The 18,378-nt window shown below is 41.8% G+C and overlaps 1 protein-coding gene across 1 annotated transcript in view; it reads right to left on the reverse strand.

Annotated features, from left to right (window-relative positions):
- The window catches only part of DIAPH1 (diaphanous related formin 1), a 93,713-nt gene that overhangs the window by 32,364 nt on the left and 42,971 nt on the right, over nt 1-18,378 (reverse strand). The gene's annotated exons all lie outside the window — the stretch shown is intronic.

Here is an 18,378-nt window from a genome sequence, read left to right on the forward strand (position 1 = left end):
TTACAACAAATTAACTGCAAGGGGGAAAAAAGAGAAAGAGGAAAAAAACAATAGATTTCAGACATAAAGAAGACATTAAGGGGCTTCCCTGGTGGCGCAGTGGTTAAGAATCCACCTGCCAATGCAGGGGACATGGGTTCGAGCCCTGGTCCAGGAAGATCCCACATGCCGCGGAGCAACTAAGCCCGTGTGCCAACCACTGAGCCTGTGCTCTAGAGCCTGTGAGCCACAACTACTGAGCCCGCAGGCCACAACTAATGAAACCCATGCACCTAGAGCCCGTGCTCCACAACAAGAGAAGCCATCACAATGAGAAGCCTGTGCACCGCAACGAAGAGTAGCCCCCACTTGCCACAACTAGAGAAACCCCATGCGCAGCAACAAAGACCCAATGCAGCCGAAGATCATAAATAAATAAATAAAATTTAAAGAAAAAAAGAGAAGACATTAAAAAACATGGGTAGAGGGCTTCCCTGGTGGCGCAGTGGTTGAGAGTCCGCCTGCCAATGCAGGGGACACGGGTTCGTGCCCTGGTCCGGGAAGATCCCACATGCCGCGGAGCGGCTGGGCCCGTGAGCCATGGCCGCTGAGCCTGCGCATACGGAGCCTGTGCTCTGCAACGGGAGGGGCCACAACAGTGAGAGGCCCGCGTATAGCAAAAAAAAAAAAACAAAAAAACAAAAAACATGGGTAGAACTAAACTATAGTGTTCAGGAATATAAATTTGGGTGATCATAAAGCTTTTTCAAAAAATGGAGACCATACCTTAAGTCGGGATTTTGGTTTCTTTTAGAGGAGAAGAGGCACATGGATGTTCCTAGGAGTCTCCTGGAAAGTTTCTATCTCCTGACATGTGACATTTCAAGGGTATTCACCTTATAATAATTCACTAAGTCGCACATCTGTTTTACGTACTTTCTATATTTTTATTATATTTAACCATAAAAAGTTTAAACATGAAGAGACAACCTAAAAATTAGCACTTTGGTTAATGGGAACTACAGCTTCCAAACTAGGCACTTGGCCAACCTAGTCTCCAAGGACCAGACTTTACCACTGCCCTGCCAGCCTTGCCAAGAAGTCAGCTACTGCAACTTCCCTTCTGTAACCTGTGCTCTCCCACAAAGCAAGGGAATAGACCGCCTGCTGCAGCTGCTGAAAGTCAGAGTCACTGACCCATTTCCAAAAGGGGAGAAAGAACATCAAGAGCTTTCATCTCATCATCTGCATCTAGGTCCGTCCCTGGGGTTATCTCCAACAAGGTCACGGGGATGTTATAATCCTGAAGCCATGAAAGAATTTTCACATGTGCCCATTCCCCACACAACATGATATTTTTTCTTTCTGTAGAACAGTCTATGAAGTATTACTAACTAATTAAGTCTGATCAGGGAGAAAGGCTGCCAATTAAGTAAAAAGAAAGGTTTGGGAGATAAAGCTGAGGACCTGGAATCACTCTAGAGATGCAGCGATTAAAGAACAGGTAAATTTGGTGTCCCAAAGCTTAAAACCTCTCCTTTAATTCCCAGGAAACAGCATGGTCCACTTTGACCACGCTCTCTGTTGAGAGCAGTCTGCACACTTTTCTAAAGACTTTGGGTAGGTAACAGGCTATCAGGTCAGGAGAAACAAGCCACCCTCCTAGTAAAAGACTCCAGTCACTTCTCCCTCTGAAGGCTGCAGAGCACTGTGCCTTCACCTCCTCCCCCATCACCTCTGGGGAAATCCTGAAGATGGGAGGCTCCGCTGTGTGAAGAAGAGAAGTTTGGCTCTGAATCTTCTCAATCCTAACCTGAGAGATCCTCCCTCTCTCCTTAAGAAATTAAGTCTATACACAAACTGCAAGATAAAAAAATAAGAGACAAGGCAAGCTAGAGAGGGAACCTATAGAGACATCAACCAATTGTAATGTATAGACTGTGTGTGGCTCTGATTCAGATGAACAAACTTTAAAAAATACTACTTTAAGAATGCTGAGTGGATATATGATATTAAAGAATTTTTCAGATGTGATAATACAATTCTCTCTTTTTTTAAAAAGTCCTTATTTTTTCATACATTCTCAACCACTTAAGGATATTAAATGATATATGCTTTACAATAACTGGGGTGGTGAAGAGGAGGCTGATGCAGGTAATGAAACAAGACTGGCCATGAGTTAAGTTTTGAAACTGGGTGATGGAGACAGGTATTCATACTATTCTCTTCGCATATGTGTGTGTGTGTGTGTGTGTGTGTGTGTGTATGTATGTATGTATTATATATGTGTGTGGGGAGAGGTTACATTTTCAAAAATTAAAGTTTTTTTTTTTTAACTTGGATTGTTTCCCTGAAGTCATTAGGGCATCTGATTCTTCTCAGACAACTCAGAGAAAAGGGTATCTTTTCTTTTTGGCAATTCTTTAATTGAGGATACCAGCCTAAATATCTCTGTGGTAAAAATCACCGAAGCCAGGCTTAGATTCTTCATAAGGCAAAGGGGATGCCCTGCACGCTGTCTCAAGACCAGCACCCTGCCATGGTTAGTAGGTGTCCAGTAGCCAGGCATCACTCTGTTCTTTGCTCAGCTGGCAGGGACTTGCTACATCTATTGCTCAGGATGCAGGCAGCCTGCAGCAAGGTAAGTCCCTGATGAACAAGTGCTGAGTAAAGATCTGGAGCCCTGCCTCAGCCTGTCTCACTCCCTCCCCCAGCCAGGCTCCTCCCTTGCAGAATTTTTTTTTTCCTGCGTCACAAACACAAAATGGAGTTAGCTGGGAGCAAAAACAATCTATCTAAAATGGCTGAATGCAGCAGGGAGTGCCAGGCAATAAAGCGAAGGGAAAGGGCACCCCCTGCTGTCCAACACACGGACCCTATTTTTCTTTTTTTTTTTTTTTGCTATTTTTGCATATGTCAAAAGAATCAATCCTACAGAGTCCAAGCAACTCTGTCATGAATCTTGAAAATTATGTTTTAATTCTAAATTTCAGAGAGTAGAAATTGAGGCTAAGAAAGGAAAATAATTCTCCGTTTCTAAAGACAGAGCAGAGTCAAGGCACAACAGCAGCCAGAGTCCCAGTCATACTTGGTTATGATTATTAACAGTTTCTAAGAGCCTGCAGAACGGAAGGGAGGTCCATCTCAGCACAGTATTCCCCAACTTAACAAAGAGCTAATGACCTCCGGAGTCCCACAGCTATAGCCATCACTTCCCCAGGAATTCCTGTCCCAGGCTTCTCTCAATGAAGACCACAAACAGGAAATGGAGGAGTGGGGAGTTGCTTGACATCCTGGCAACTAAGTTGCTAAGAATCACAGGTGGGAGTGACTAAGTGGGATAGGAAAAAGGACTTTGGTGAAATACTGCTGAGAACACAGACTGGCTCTAAAGCCAGTTACACCTGAAGGGATGAAAGATTCAGGCCAATCTATAAAACAGCTCCACTATCCTTAATTCTCACTTATTGTCTCAGGACCACACACTACTTGCTCTGCCCAGGATGAAGCCTGCGGCATTTGTCCCTATTCTACAGGGAACACCCTCCATAGTCTTATGCTACAGCTCCCCTGAGTAAACCAAATACTTTAGGACTAAAAGAGAACACACGAGAAAGATGGAAAAAGCAGAAATATGTTGAAAAATCTGTGGAGCTAAGGCACCAACGGTTTCCACTACTTAAATGAGGCAGCACAAACATGTGAGTTTATCCAATGCCCATAAAGTGAGAAAATGGCAATACATACAACACACATGAGCACAGAATCATAATAGGAAGTTAAAAAAAAAAGTGGATTCTGGTACTACAGTTCTAAAAAAACAGGGTCTTTGTGGAAGAGGCCTAGGTCTCCCTAGCATTATCTGAAAGATTAGAATACTTAGTTAGACCTCTAGGAAATAACAACAAACTTTCTGTGAGGATAACATAGCTACAGAATCACCAAGTCCACCCAGCATACAATAAACCATGTCTATTAAGCTCCACACTAACTCTTTGATTCTGGGAAGGGGACAGAGCAAGAGGGCCCTATCATGTGCTAATGTAAGCAGCAGCCCATGTGGGGGATTTCTACTTTATACTCCCCATAGCTGTAATATGCACGGGGGGGGGGGGCGGAAATTCAGTACCTCAAAGCCACTCGTAGGTATACACCTTGGTGGGAGGTTGGGGGGGGGACAGATAAACAGCATGCCAGTTGAACAGCTGTTATTCCTGCCCAAAGGTAACCAGATTTCTATCACTGACCTCTTGGCCAAAATAAATACCTATCTGCTAAATCCAACAGAACTGGGCCATCGTGGATGTGCAAGCTGTAAGGAAGGATGGAGCAAAGTGGCAGAGAGGGATAAATCTGAAGGTCAAGAACAAAGCCAGAAAGAATTCCAAATCTACAAGAAGCAAATGCTGAGTTAGCAAGAAGGGGGCAAACAGAAGTGTGAAAGGGTGGCAGAAAAGCAGCATTCAGAATCTGGGCACTTCACAAGCATTTGCTCATTCAGACAATACAGTCATTGAGCTTCTCACAGATACTTTCCCAGCACACCCAGGATGGTGACTCAATAAGGGAGTGCTAACACCGAGATCAGCTTCAGAGATGTGGGTGGGTAGGGGCTAGGACAGGCACTGCCCCAAGCAAGTCAGCAAAAGGGTAGGACAGGTTTATGTAAGGGAACAGCCGCATGAGAGGGCAGGAGAAAAGGCATCAAAATAAGGTGCTGGGAATAAAGACTTTTCCTTCCTTAAAAAAATGAATCAGGATCTGAATAAGGGTTGACGTATTTTTAGATTCTCTTTTAACCTATATGTTCCCTTCCATCTCCTTTTATCCCTTGAGATTTACTTGTGGAAGAAATCAGGACACTCGTCACTGGTGAAAAGCAAAGAACACTGCCACAGTGCCAGGACAGTCCCCAGCAGCTAGCATCTCAGGTTTTTCTGACATTCCTGCCTTCTTGCCACTCCCTTCAATAATGCTGGATTCTGAGCCCAACAGACCTGGGGTCAAATCCTGGCTTGGTATTTACTTGCTATAAGCTCTCAGTAAGCAAAGGACATGTTAACTATTCTATACTTCATATCTGTCGGTTATAAAATGAAGATAATACCTATTAGGCAGCATTGTTTTAATAATTATAAAGAATGGGTGATAAGCCTCTGTCACTGTATCTGACATTAAATAGGAATTCTGGGACAAAATGGAATGAGAAGACAAAATACGTTCATCTTTTCCTAGGTGCTGGGAACAGTTTTAATCTCTGCTCAGCCTACCTCCCTCACCCCCAACCTAAACACGGAGTAAACTGCAGAATTCTAAGCCATTCTCTGTAAAAAGGATCCTAGAAATACCCTCCATTTTATTCTGGGTTTTGAGAGGGGAAGTGACAGGGTAAAAGCATAACAAAGAGAACAGATGGAATAAACACCCAGCCCCCAGCCTGAGTCTGCAGATGCAGCCGCTGGTTTTCTGTCACACTGCTGTTTTTTTCCTTTCTTTGTTCCTAAGGTGGAAGCCAGGAAAGGGTGGGCGGAGGGGGGGGAGAAGGGGTGGGGATGAGGGCTGGACCATCATCACTGTTACAGAAAGTCACCTGATAGTCTCCTCCAATCCCTGGTCTCTGACCTCACAATCTGGAACCTGAGCCAAAATGGCTCAACTGCGCACGCCCCGTGGCTGAAAAGAAAAATGCAAGCAGAACACGAATGCAAGGAGAATAGGAAAAGGGGGACATTCTTCTTGGAAGAATTTTAGCAGTTTTTCTTGCAAAGAGGAAATTTAAACACACACAGACAGACAGGAGAGTGCCTTATCTTTTCATCTAACAGATCCAAGAGAAAAAATCACTGACTTTAAGAACAGAGTTGGGATTGCTGAAGGATCAGGAGGGATGAATGATTCCATCCCATCTTGCAGACATGGGGCTACCAATGCCCTTTTGTTGTATAACTGGGGCTCCCTTACCCGGGGTAGCAGAAAAAAGAACAGATAGCTTTTTAAGTTGTAATCTGACTTTTCAAAGAGAAGCAGGCTAGGATCATTAGGGAGAATGAAGTAAAAAATGCTGTTACCTGCTCTACAGAACTGGGTATTAGCACTCTGCCTTGCAGAAATCAATTTATTAGGTCCAAATACTCTAGAAACCCCCTTTTCAAGCATTCTGGGCACTAGCAAATTTCCTTCTTAACCCTTTTGTCTTTCCCATTATAAAAATAAGAGACCACGGTATAGAAAAGTTGAAGGAAAAAAAAATCTAGCACCCTAACAAAATCTGTTATAATATTCTGGTATATTCCCTTTCAGACTTTTACTTCTGCATTTTTTTTCTGTAAAACACAATTGCAATAAGGGTTGAATATAATTGTTTCCTGCATTTTCCCACCTAACACTGTATCATGAGCATTCTTCCATGTTGCTCCAAAGGCAAGGGACCAGAGTCATAAAATGGGATAGTTACAGGGTATTAAGTTCTACAGCAATTATCTCCAGAACAAAAACTAAGGAGGAAGGCCATACCCTTTTATGGGTAGTGTCCCTCTGCCAGTGACACAAAGCTCTGCTCCTACTCCAGGGAAGTAGCTGGAGGTCTGGAAGGCCCCTTAGCAGAAATTCTCAAGTCTCTCTTCCCCATACCACAGTGGCTGTAAGGCTCTAGTATGAATTGCTGTACGTTTAGAGTTGGTGTTGGTAACTAACTGTTTAGTCGTTACATGAAAGAGTTTGCAAGGAAAGCAGGGAGAACACAAGGACACGTGCACACTAAGATGTAATCAGATCAAATGGGTTACTGCAGGGACTGTTTCCAAAAAAAGGACAGATTACTTCATTACTATACGTATTTCTGTTTTATCGTAGTGTTCATTATAAAAGTGATAATTAAAAAATTTTTTTAATTTAGAATTTTTTTTTAAATGAGAAAGATCTCTATGTACTAATAAGAAAAATCTCCAGGATATAGAAGCAAGGTACAGAACAGTACAGACAGTACTTTTGGTAAGGGGAGGGAGGATAAGAATCTATATTAGTATTTGCTACAATTGCATTTTTCAAAAACTCTAAAAGAAATTAATAAAAATGGTTACTTCTAGGGAGTTCCCTGGCAGTCCAGTGGTTAGGACTCAGTGCTTTCACTGCTGTGGCCCGGGTTCAATCCCTGGTTGGGGAACTAAGATCCCGCAAGCTACATGGCACAGCCAGGGAGGGAGAAGGTTGGGATGCATGAATACTAGGAAGGGAATTAAGACTTTTAAAAAATATCATCTTTACTTCTGAACTACCTATGTTACCTACATAAAAAAATAGGTAATAGAGATGCAAAAAAAAAAGCCCCAGAGGAAACATTCTATAGTGGAGACACCCTCTGTACTCCCTGAAAACTAGTCTGCCCAACCTCATGTTAGGAGGCAGATCTGTCCCATACCAACAGAAAAGCAAGTTCAGACCGAATGATTCCCAAAGAGTAAAAGGGATCCTCAGAACAGTGCTTTTTCTTTGAGGCAGCACTGTTGGGCTCCAGTAGGAGCCCAAGAGCACTGGATCACTCTTCTGCAAAACCCATCCAAAGCCCAGCTCTGCTCTCACATTTCCCTGAGATCCCATTCCTCTTCCTACACATGTCTCTAATCCCTACCAACTCCAGGTCTCCATGGTGAGAGAACAACCAAACTTGAATTAGAGTTATAGCTGCACAGCTGCAACATCTTTCACCATGATCTGGACTTCCTCCAGTTCCTCACAGCTCCATCCTTGCTGTGTGGGCCTGAGAGACCTCTCATCATCTGCCCTCCAACCACCCTCTCCAGGCTAGTCAGTCTCGAAGTGTTTCCCAGCTACTTCACTGACTCCAGAGAACTTCTTCAGAACCATCCTTCTAAGATGCCTATCGAGACCTGGCTGGGAGGATGACAAGAAAAGAATTTTGTAAAAGCAAGTGTGGTACCAGTTAACAGAAAATGTCAGATTGTTTCCTAATTGATCATGCATGACCTCCATAAAAACAAGAATAATTGTACAACACTCACTCTGATAGACACATCAAAATGTTATTACAAGAAAAAGTAGAAATCAGCTTCTAGACTACGGCAGATAGTGGGAAGACAGCGAGCAGAAAATGGAAAAAGAAATAAATACTGAAGCAATGGACCAAGCCATATTAGTGTATTACATGAGGAGCTTGTTAAAAACATACCCTTCTACAGTCCTTGTAACTTGGAATCTCTGGAGGTGGAGCCCAGGAATTTATACCTTTAACCAACTCCTTATGTAATCCTTATGCACACTCAAATTTGGGAATTACTGGTAGAAATAGATAGTTAAGGATAAGGACTAACTGCACTCAGATGATAGAAATTTAGGCAATACTCATCCCATACTAGATGGCCTGAGTCTCAGCCAATGCCATATAAAAGAACATTTTGTCTGAAATAAAATCTGGAATCTGTAGGTAATGGGAGATAGGACCTTGGGTTTAAAAGATACAGTTTCAGGGCTTCCCTGGTGGCGCAGTGGTTGAGAGTCTGCCTGTCGATGCAGGGGACACGGGTTCGTGCCCCGGTCTGGGAAGATCCCACATGCCGTGGAGCGGCTGGGCCCCTGAGCCATGGCCATTGAGCCTGAGCATCTGGAGCCTGTGCTCCGCAACGGGAGAGGCCACAACAGTGAGAGGCCCACGTACCGAAAAAAAAAAAAAAAAAAAAAAGATACAGTTTCAGTCTGTGTATGTCTAGAATAGTAACAGAGGCACAAACTAAAGTCTGAATAGCTAGAAAGAGGCTCTAAAACTGGGGTTATTTTAAGATAATCAGGAGTTAACAAATGACAGAAGGGTTGACTGTAAAAGCCTTTCTGCAGCAGCAAATTCTACCCAAGATAGGCTAGGGGAATTCCCTGAAGGAAATGAATTCAGTATAGTATCCCTGGGAAATTATCAGTATATAATCAGTGGGTAGTTCTATTGTGTGCCTAAAGTAGCTATTCAGTAGAAATTGAGACAAAGATGGTGTTAGGAATGTGTATATAATGGGATTACAAAACGAACTACCAAGCTGGTAAAATTTAAGCCCCTCTTTAAGCCCTCTGAAATGAAGGCTATGCTTTCATGAAAATATCAGACTAAAACAAAAACAGCCTCAAAAGCATTCTCCAGCCTCTGGGCCCCCAAAAGAGCACTAATATTGCTCCTATAAAAATACAAGCTGCAACAGGACAAGATCCTTTCGTTAAAGGGCAAGCTATAGCTTTCCGTCTCCGTTTTACTTATCAGTCCTCCAAGTGAATTTCCTGACAGGTAGAGGGCAGCATACCAGGCAGTGTGTATTTGAAAACAACAGAGGTTGCCTCTCTCTAACGTGACTGCGTCACTACCAGACGTAACAATGACACATCTAAAATAGAAGAGTTCCATGTGCCATCTGGTGGTGAAAAAGGAGAAGAGCACACTGCAGATAAAATATATCAAATTCCTCTAGTTTAGAAGGAATTAAAGTTTAATTATCTTTATCTGATGACACCCTCCCTTAAATCTCCACCAGTAAGTCTTCCGTGGAATCTATACCAGCAGCCTTCATGCAAAAGTTTTAAAGTTTTACACCAGTTTAGCTCTCTATCCCCAAATACTGGTTGTAAGCAAGGAGGAAATCCCTAATGCCTGGCCCCAGTGCATAGGATAAGATGCATGAAACTCAGACCAAAACAAGCAAACCAACACAAGAACTTAGAAAGCTGTCAAAACAAGAGTGAGATGTAGTCAGGTAACACCGAAGACAGCTTATTCAAGGAAAAAAGAAAAATACAGTAAGAGAACCATAAGTTTAGAACTGAAAGTTATCTTTAGGTTTCTCTATCTCATTTTACAGATGAGGAAAGAGTCAAGGAATGAAGGATAACCTTTGGTTCAGTCTCATTAGTGGTCAGATTAAAACAAGGTAACACTTTTGCCCTATCAGAAATTATGAGTTTCTTATTTCTGGTGGAAGTGTAAAGTGGTACAATCCTACACCTAGTAATTTGGGCCCAGAAATTTTACTTTTAAGAATTTACCGTGCAGAAATACAAGTATGCAGGGATAAATATAAAATATTTCTGGCAGCATTGTTGTTGTTATATAAAAAATCAGTAATTTAAATTCTCAATAAGGGATCGTGTTGTACTATTTATCTGACAGAATTCAACTATCCATTAAAAATGAGGCAGAATATGGAAAAGAATATATATATGTATAATTGAATCATTGTGCTGTACACCAGAAACACAGCATTGTAAATCAACTATACTTCAATTTAAGAAAAAGAAGAAAAAAGAAATGAGGTAATCTATATCTAATGATATCAAGAGATGCTAAAACATGTCAAGCAAAAGGCAGAGCAGTGGATACCAAATGGGATCACACACGTTACATTAAAAATATGTATATACCCTCACATTTCTATAATTTTATTTTTTAATTCACCTGCTCCTTAATTTTCCAGTAAGGTTCTATTTGAAAGTTTCCCACATTTTCTTCCCTGAACTAAAGGAGAAAAGGATTTTACCTATTCCTTTATTAGAATAACATATGCATATGAAAGGTATGGTTAACCATGGTCGAGAGGGGAGAAGGAGATTTTATACTTTCAGTGTATTCTATACATTTGTTGAAATGAGGATATCATGTTGGCCCAGAAACTGGCTTTAGACAGGAACATGGTCACAGAGGAAGACACAGAAAGTAGGTAAAAGTAATGGTGGGAGTCTGTAGAAGCTCCTCTCCTGATTCAATTTTCTCAGTGAAGTAGAAAGAAAACATCCTCAACTGAGAATGAGGATGAGGGAGGTGTTGGGCCTTTAAGGAGAAAAAAGGTGCGAAATAATCATTTAGGAGAGTAGGAAACTGAATGGACTAGAAATATTTAATATCTGTTGCCTGGCAAGGCCAAGCAACATTGCCAACTGAGCAGAGAGACAGGAGGAAAAACAACCAGTGAGGCAGGAGAAAAGAGACCCTGCTGTCCTGGAAGCCAAGAGAAGAAAGTGTATCAAGGAGAGCAAGTTGTATCCTTTTCTCCAGTGTGTCCATTTGCACAGCTACAGGTGCAGGGTGGATAGAGATGGAATTAACCAGGACTGTGATCTTGCGAACCAAGTAAGATGAAATGAGAGAGAAATGGGGAAAGAAAAAAAAAATCCAGGGAAGGGTTATTATAATTATTAATGATAATTTTACCTGAAGAAAGTGAAGTCTTCAAGGGGGTGAAGGACAGTGAAAACTGAAGGATAAATGGAGTGGCGTCTCAGTAGGGCTGGAGGATTGTTGGGGTCAGGGTACCAAAGATAGCAAGGTAAAAAGATAGAAGAAGGTGGTACTATTAAGAAATGCCCTCTCATCTTTTTTCTGTTTCTAAACTCCCATCCATAGCACCCTGTTTTGAATTTTGGGACCATATCTTATGTTCTCTAGAATGAAACTATTTCAGCATTTTATTTTGTGCTGCTACTATGGTTCAATTTCTCTTCACTTAGCATTACATCTAGTTTTTACAGCAACAATGCATACATATTTTTGGACATAAACTATATCTTTCACAAGAAAAAAAAATGGAAGGTGAGTGGTATGAAATTGAGATCGTGGAGGGGCTGCAGTTCTGGTGATGACCATAAGACACATGGGTGAGATGGGGTGAAGGACAGATCATCACCAGAAAAGAAGAGTGCCAGGAAATGTGAGGCCAGAATATTGGGAGGATCATGACCCTTTTATACAGAAATTGCTAAGAATTAAGAAGGAGTACTGGAGTACTACAGAGGAATAAATTGGGGTGTTAGTAGACAACAGCACAAAGAGAGAAATTGGGTGATTATGACTTGATGTCATGAGATTCAAAATTATGGGTTTTAGGAAAGAAAAAGGTGGACTGATCTGAAAGTGGCAATGAAGAACAAAGAGGACATCTACCCCATCTTCAGGTCCATTGGGGTGAGGTTTATGAGAGGAAAAAAAACAACACATGAGAGGGCAAAAGGGAAAGCCCAGTTTCTGTTAGAGCAACAAAGTGAAGTCGATGATACAGGAGATTTTGTTAGTAATGGACCATGAATTCCTGAGGGCACAGTGGACAGGTTTCAAGAGCTCAGGTGGGATGGGAGGAGGAGGCAGAATAGGAGACACACAGAACCTATGGGGATTCCAGTGTGGGAGATGAGGGTAACCTGGGAGTCTGGGCCTTCCTGTGGTGAGTGACATAAACCTAGATAAATGACACAATATTAGATCCAGTGGGTTCAAGGCAAATAGTGATGGCAAGGTTTGGAGTTTAGAGGGATATGTGAGGGGGTAGTTGCAGTTCTTCTTTTATACCACTGATGATGGGAGATCACAACCCAGAGGAAGTGTGGTACTTATTCCACATGCAGGAGTCCTCATAACCCCAGGTGATACAGGTAGATTTATGTTTTTAAATCACAAGGGAGTACTATCTGATATTACAGAACTTCCCAACTGCTTTGAGCTAACGGCCTGACTCTGCTCAAAATCCAAGAGTAGTAAGTAATTAAAAGACAAATGTTCACTTGAGCAGCACTTCTGGTCCTAATCCTATACACTTGAAAGGGTAGGGAACTGATGAAACAGACACCCTTCTGCCAAAAGAATCACTGACTAAGGTGGAGCATGAGGAGCTCTTAGAAAATCTTATTTCTAGAGGTTAAAGTTGCAGATGCTGTAAAGATTCACTAAGGTGTTTCCTGATAAAGATCCAACTGGGTGGGTGCCACCTAGTGGACAGAAAAGGATCACAGGGAAAAGGAAAAAGACCCTTAGATCCCTTTTGGGAAAGATGGGATTGCTTCCCCAACACAGGCTCCTGTTGTAGACTGAAGCCTTAAGCAAGAAGGTTCTGGGACAGCAGTAGACAGGTAAACCTACCGCTTGTCACCAATAGTTCTGACCTGCGCGACTACAGCACAAACCTTGGAATCTGGGCCGACAGTCAAATCCTAATTAGAATACTGTTATTGTTTATGAAATTCTCAGCTTTTTGCCAGGATCTTACTTTTTAGCCAGAGTGCTTTCAACATTACTGCTATTAACCACTTGTAGAACTGCTCTGATGCTCGTAATTCCTGAAATGCACCTCATACTTTAACAGGGAGAGGGCCTAATGCTACATATTGTCCACCGCCACACACCTATTAAGGACAATTAGCTTGTGGATCTTGTAAGTCCAGAAGTTTTTTTGGAAGGAAGGAATAAACCTAAAAAGAAAAACATCACTGTACTTAGGACATCAGTTATCACTTACCACCCTACGTTTTAAGAGGTGATACTTCTAATGGGATTATGATATCAACAAAAGAGAGTAAGAGAAGGAAAGCAGAATGAAAAACTAGTTATTTTGTACGTACAAATAATGACCTGAGGCCACCACAGCGATGAAAATGCTCCCTAGGAGAAGATGAAAAAGAATAAAATTTAACTACTGAACATGTTCCCAAGGAATTCAAGAAGCAGATTCAACAAAGAAACCATGATAAAAGACTCCTGAGGGCTCCCCTGGTGGCGCAGTGGTGGAGAGTCCGCCTGCCGATGCAGGGGACACGGGTTCATGCCCCGGTCCGGGAAGATCCCACATGCTGCGGAGCAGCTGGGCCCATGAGCCATGGCCGCTGAGCCTGCACGTCCGGAGCCTGTGCTCCGCAGCGGGAGAGGCCGCAACGGTGAGAGGCCTGCGTACCGCCAAAAAAAAAAAAAAGACTCCTGGCTGATAACCATAAGCATGAGAGTGAAAAAGGACTAGAAGTTTTACAGCACTGCCTATCAAATCAAAATTCAAAATATTCTCTGTCAAGGAATAAATCAACTAAGTAAATTCCTGATTTACAGAAAGTCAAGAGATCAGAAATAAGAGAATAATCGTTAAGAGAGAAAAATGCATAAAAGAATCTGTAGTATAAATTTGAGAGCCACTTCCTCTCTCTTAGCTCTTCTTAGTAAAAGGCACACATCTTCCTGAACCTTAATGAAGCAGTGGCTTGAGACCTTTGACTACAGGAGGCAGATGTCAAGAGTAAGGCGGATGTTTTCTTTGATGTTCATTCCTGGAGGAGCCGTCAGTATATGGGAGGTTTCAGGTACCACTAAAATATAAGGGGGATACAGCTATGCTTAACAAACAGCAGAGAGTTGTGTTTAGCAAGTGAGAGATGAAACAATGCAATATTATGAAAACCTTGTGTCCCGATAACTTCTGCATCAAGACTGGCAACTACTGGGCTGAAATCATTTAAGCAAGATGTCTACTGTACTAGATATGCATGTCGTGCTTCTCCAGCTGGATTAGTTTCGCTAGAGTTGAATATACTGTAATCAGAACATGGCTTCTCTTCTTCAACCCTAAATACCTGGTATCTTACTTTCCCTAATCTAATGTTGTTCCTTTTTTGTACTCATAAGAGTCACTTCCAATTTAAGAATATTTGTGACAGAATGAATGAGGTGGTAGCAGAAGCCAGCATATCTATCTCCTTCTTCAAGCTTCTGTCTGGATCTAAGCTCTCAGAAGCTCTTAGGGCAGGGACATACACATCTGGGAAGCAGGGGGTTAGAGCAGGACTTTGGAGTCACAGTCTGGAGTCTGAATCCTGCCTCTGGCACTTATTATAAGGCCTTGAAAAAATTATTTAACCCATATCTCTACTTCATCTGGAAGACGAAATAGTCATAGAGTGGTAATGAGTATTTATCTATCATTTAATTATACCATCAATATTAAGGCTATGAATGAGAGACTTGGTAACTGAAACTGGTTACCTACTTGAAAAAAGGATTAAGAATGAAGGTATTCAGAAATGTTATACTAAAGATGTTCAAAGTACCAAAAGCAAAGTAAACCTTGCCTTCATACTGAGGAGCTCTAGATCCTCTGAGTCCTCACCTCTGAAGTTTCCTTAGCTTGAAATTCCTTACCTGATAAAAACCTAAACTCTAAGAAGCCTAAAGTCTTTTTTACTAAAGTGTTTTTGGGGGGCCATGTTGAAAGAAAGGGGCTACTTGGGAGGAGTCTGTATTAAGTCTGCCAACCAGAGCACCAAGAGAGGGAGGCTCAAAACGGCATCAGGAAAGGCAGAGCAGATGAGTTACCCTGATCACGGTGGGTACTGTGGCACTGGTTCCACATGCAGCACCTCCATCTGCTACTTGATGCCCATGTACACGATGTCAAAGCAACTCTTCTGTCACCAAGAAATACACATTAGAATAAGCGCTGACATTCAAATACTGCTTGCATCACCACAGATTTGCAGAGTAACTCAAAGGAAAAGAAAGCAAGAAAATGTAGAAGAAAATAAACCAAACATTAAAGTCAGTAAAACACTGAAAATTCAAGGAAGAAATAATTTTTAAAGGAAGCAGCATTTGTTTCTTGGGAGAAGATGACTGGAAACATACAGATGTAGTGTGGTTGATGACAAGCAGGAAGGTTTCGTTGCATGTGATAACTGTTAGAGTTGGGTAAACCATGAGTACTTGTTTGATAGGAAAAAAAAATCTCTCCCAGGAATTTCTTAAAATGATTAAGATTTAGCATGTTTGGAAAATTGTTCATGATTTAATAATTTTCAAGAACACCTTCTCTAGTGCTTCCTAATGAAAAGACTGGGAAATTAAGACAGGGTGCCAATTTAACACCTGAAAGTCCTAACTAAAGTAAAGATACTTAAAGACTAGCTAGAAATGTCCTTTGTCAAAGTAGCAGCAAACTACTGATGATGATTATTATTCCATGAAAATCAGTACTGACACTAAACTAAACTAAATTGACCAATTCATACTTATTCCTTTCAGATTAAGATACAGAGACTTCTAAGAATAATTTAAGCGGGGGGTGGGGGGCGGGAGCCAAAGCTGTCAGGAAGTTAGAATCATCAATGAACAGAAAATAGTTTCCAGGGCAGAAATTGAAGGCTAAAGGAACATTAAAAAGTTTGGTTACACTGTTGAAAATAACGAACAATGAGATAAGGTCTTGCTTAGGTATTTAAAAAATACTACAGGGCTTCCCTGGTGGCACAGTGGTTGAGAATGCCTGCCAATGCAGGGACACGGGTTCCAGCCCTGGTCTGGGAAGATCCCACATGCTGCGGAGCAACTAGGCCTGTGAGCCACAACTACTGAGCCTGCGTGTCTGGAGCCTGTGCTCTGCAACAAGAGAGGCAGCGACAGTGAGAGGCCCGCGCACCGCGATGAAGAGTGGTCCCCGCTCGCCGCAACTAGAGAAAGCCCACGCACAGAAACGAAGACCCAAAACAGCCAAAAATTAATTAATTAAAAAAAAATACTACATACCAGACTTCCCTGGTGGCGCATTGGTTAAGAATCTGCCTGCCAATGCAGGGGACATGGGGTTCAAGCCCTGGTCTGGAAAGATCTCACATGCCGTGGAGCAACTAAGCCCGCGAACCACAACTACTGAAGCCTGCACGCCTAGAGCCCATGCTCCGCAACAAGAAGCCACCGCAATGAGAAGCCCGAGCACCGCAATGAAGAGTGGCTCCCGCTCGCCACAACTAGAGAGAAAAGCCCTTGCACAGCAGTGAAGACCCAACACAGCCAAAACACACACACACACACTACATACCAATTCACAGTGGGAATATAATGCCGAGGCAAACCACTAAACTGCAGAAAACTCCACTGCAATCAACAGCAATACAAATGTACAGGATAAAAGAAGGATGGTGACAGAGCAGGGAGGAAAAGGGACCCAGTCAGTGTACGTTTGCAGTGGCACTCAGAATGCAGCCACCAGAAAGAAAATGACACCAGAGGCCAACACAGGGATATATTCTGTGAACTTACAAATTAGCAAATTTGATTTTGATTTTCATTGTCAACTAGTCTTTGTTGATATTCCAGAGTAGTATAAGTGGTCATTATGACAGCATTTTTAATAGCAGGTAGAAGTAATTCTCCAAGCTGAACTTTAGTTCAGAAGGTGATATATCTCTTAGAGGAAAAGGCAACTTTGCCCAGAATGCTAGGGCAACAGGGCAGGCCTGAGCACTGTGATCTTTGACTCCTAGATATATGTGTAACTAGGGGCTGCCAGAGGCACAGGTTTCTTTTCTTTCTGGTTTCTTTTCTTTCTTTCTTTCTTTCTTTCTTTCTTTTTTTTTTTTTTTTGTATTTTGGCTGTGTCATGCCATGCAGCATGCGGGATGATTCCCTGACTAGGGATCAAACCCGGGCCTCTGCAGTGAAAGCACCGAATCCTAACCACTAGGCCACCAGAAAACTCCCTCTGTTAGGTATCTTATTAGAATGAGGTGCAGCCTAGTCCCATCAGATCACTTAAGGAAAAAAGTAGTAACTGTCTTTAAAAATGCTTATTTACTGGCAGGGGGAGGGAGGAGTGCTCTGAAGTTGCATTTAATTGTCATCACTAGGGTCATAATAAAACTCTAAATAAACAAAAAAGCTGGAAGAAGATGGAAATACAAAATTATTAGGTTATAACTGTCATTAGGTACATGACAATATCTTTCAAATACTGCATCCCTCTGGGGAAATAACTGTAAGTGTCCCATCACAAGACAGCACGAAACCACAAGAATTAGGAAGTGAAGAAAGAAAAGGGCAAAATAGATCAGCTCTTCTAAAATAAAGGGGAAGATATGAAGGTGAAGAAGAAAAGCAAGAATTTATATGAAAAGACAGACCAGAAGTCAAGACCCCTGGATCTGGTCATATAAAACCTTGGGCAAGCTACCTAACTAATCAGGCTATGTAAGCTACGGAACGGAGATAATATACACCCAACCTATCTCATAAGGTTTCTTTGCAGTCCTAATAGGGTAGAATCTGTTAAAGCACTTTGAAATTTGTAAAATACAACACAAATGTAAAGTAACAGTATTATTATTTAAGTTGTCCCTCACCTTCCAAAGAAAGAGCAAGTATATTGTAGCTTCAACTTAAAATAATTTTCTGCCCTGTCAGCTAACATCAGAGCTACTGGTCCTTCTGGACCCTTAAAAAAAAAACTAGCAAAAGAGAAATCAGTCCCCAATTTCTAGTCTTAGTTTTCTAAAGAGAAATCCCTTTACATCTGTTTCATTTTTTTCTCTAATATTCAAGAGACCCAACTACAAGGCTCTTCTGTATTCTTACCTTTTGAAGCTGCAGGTGCCAGGAAGGAGAAAGCATCAGATATTGGAAAGAAATGGAAAAAAGAAAAGGGATCACATATGGTTCTTCGTTATTGTACAAAGACAGTTGTTCAGCCACCTCACCTACTAAAGACTCTGCTCAGCTCTTATCAATTACATATGTAGGTCTAAAGATGGCACCTTAAAGGCAGTGCCAGAATCCATTCAAGAGTATCATTAAAATGATACTCTCAGCCCAGCCTGAGCTCTGTCACACTAACC

Source organism: Mesoplodon bidens (assembly GCF_964165515.1).
Source record: "Mesoplodon bidens genome assembly, chromosome: 4".
Classification (NCBI taxonomy): Eukaryota; Metazoa; Chordata; class Mammalia; order Artiodactyla; family Ziphiidae; genus Mesoplodon; species Mesoplodon bidens.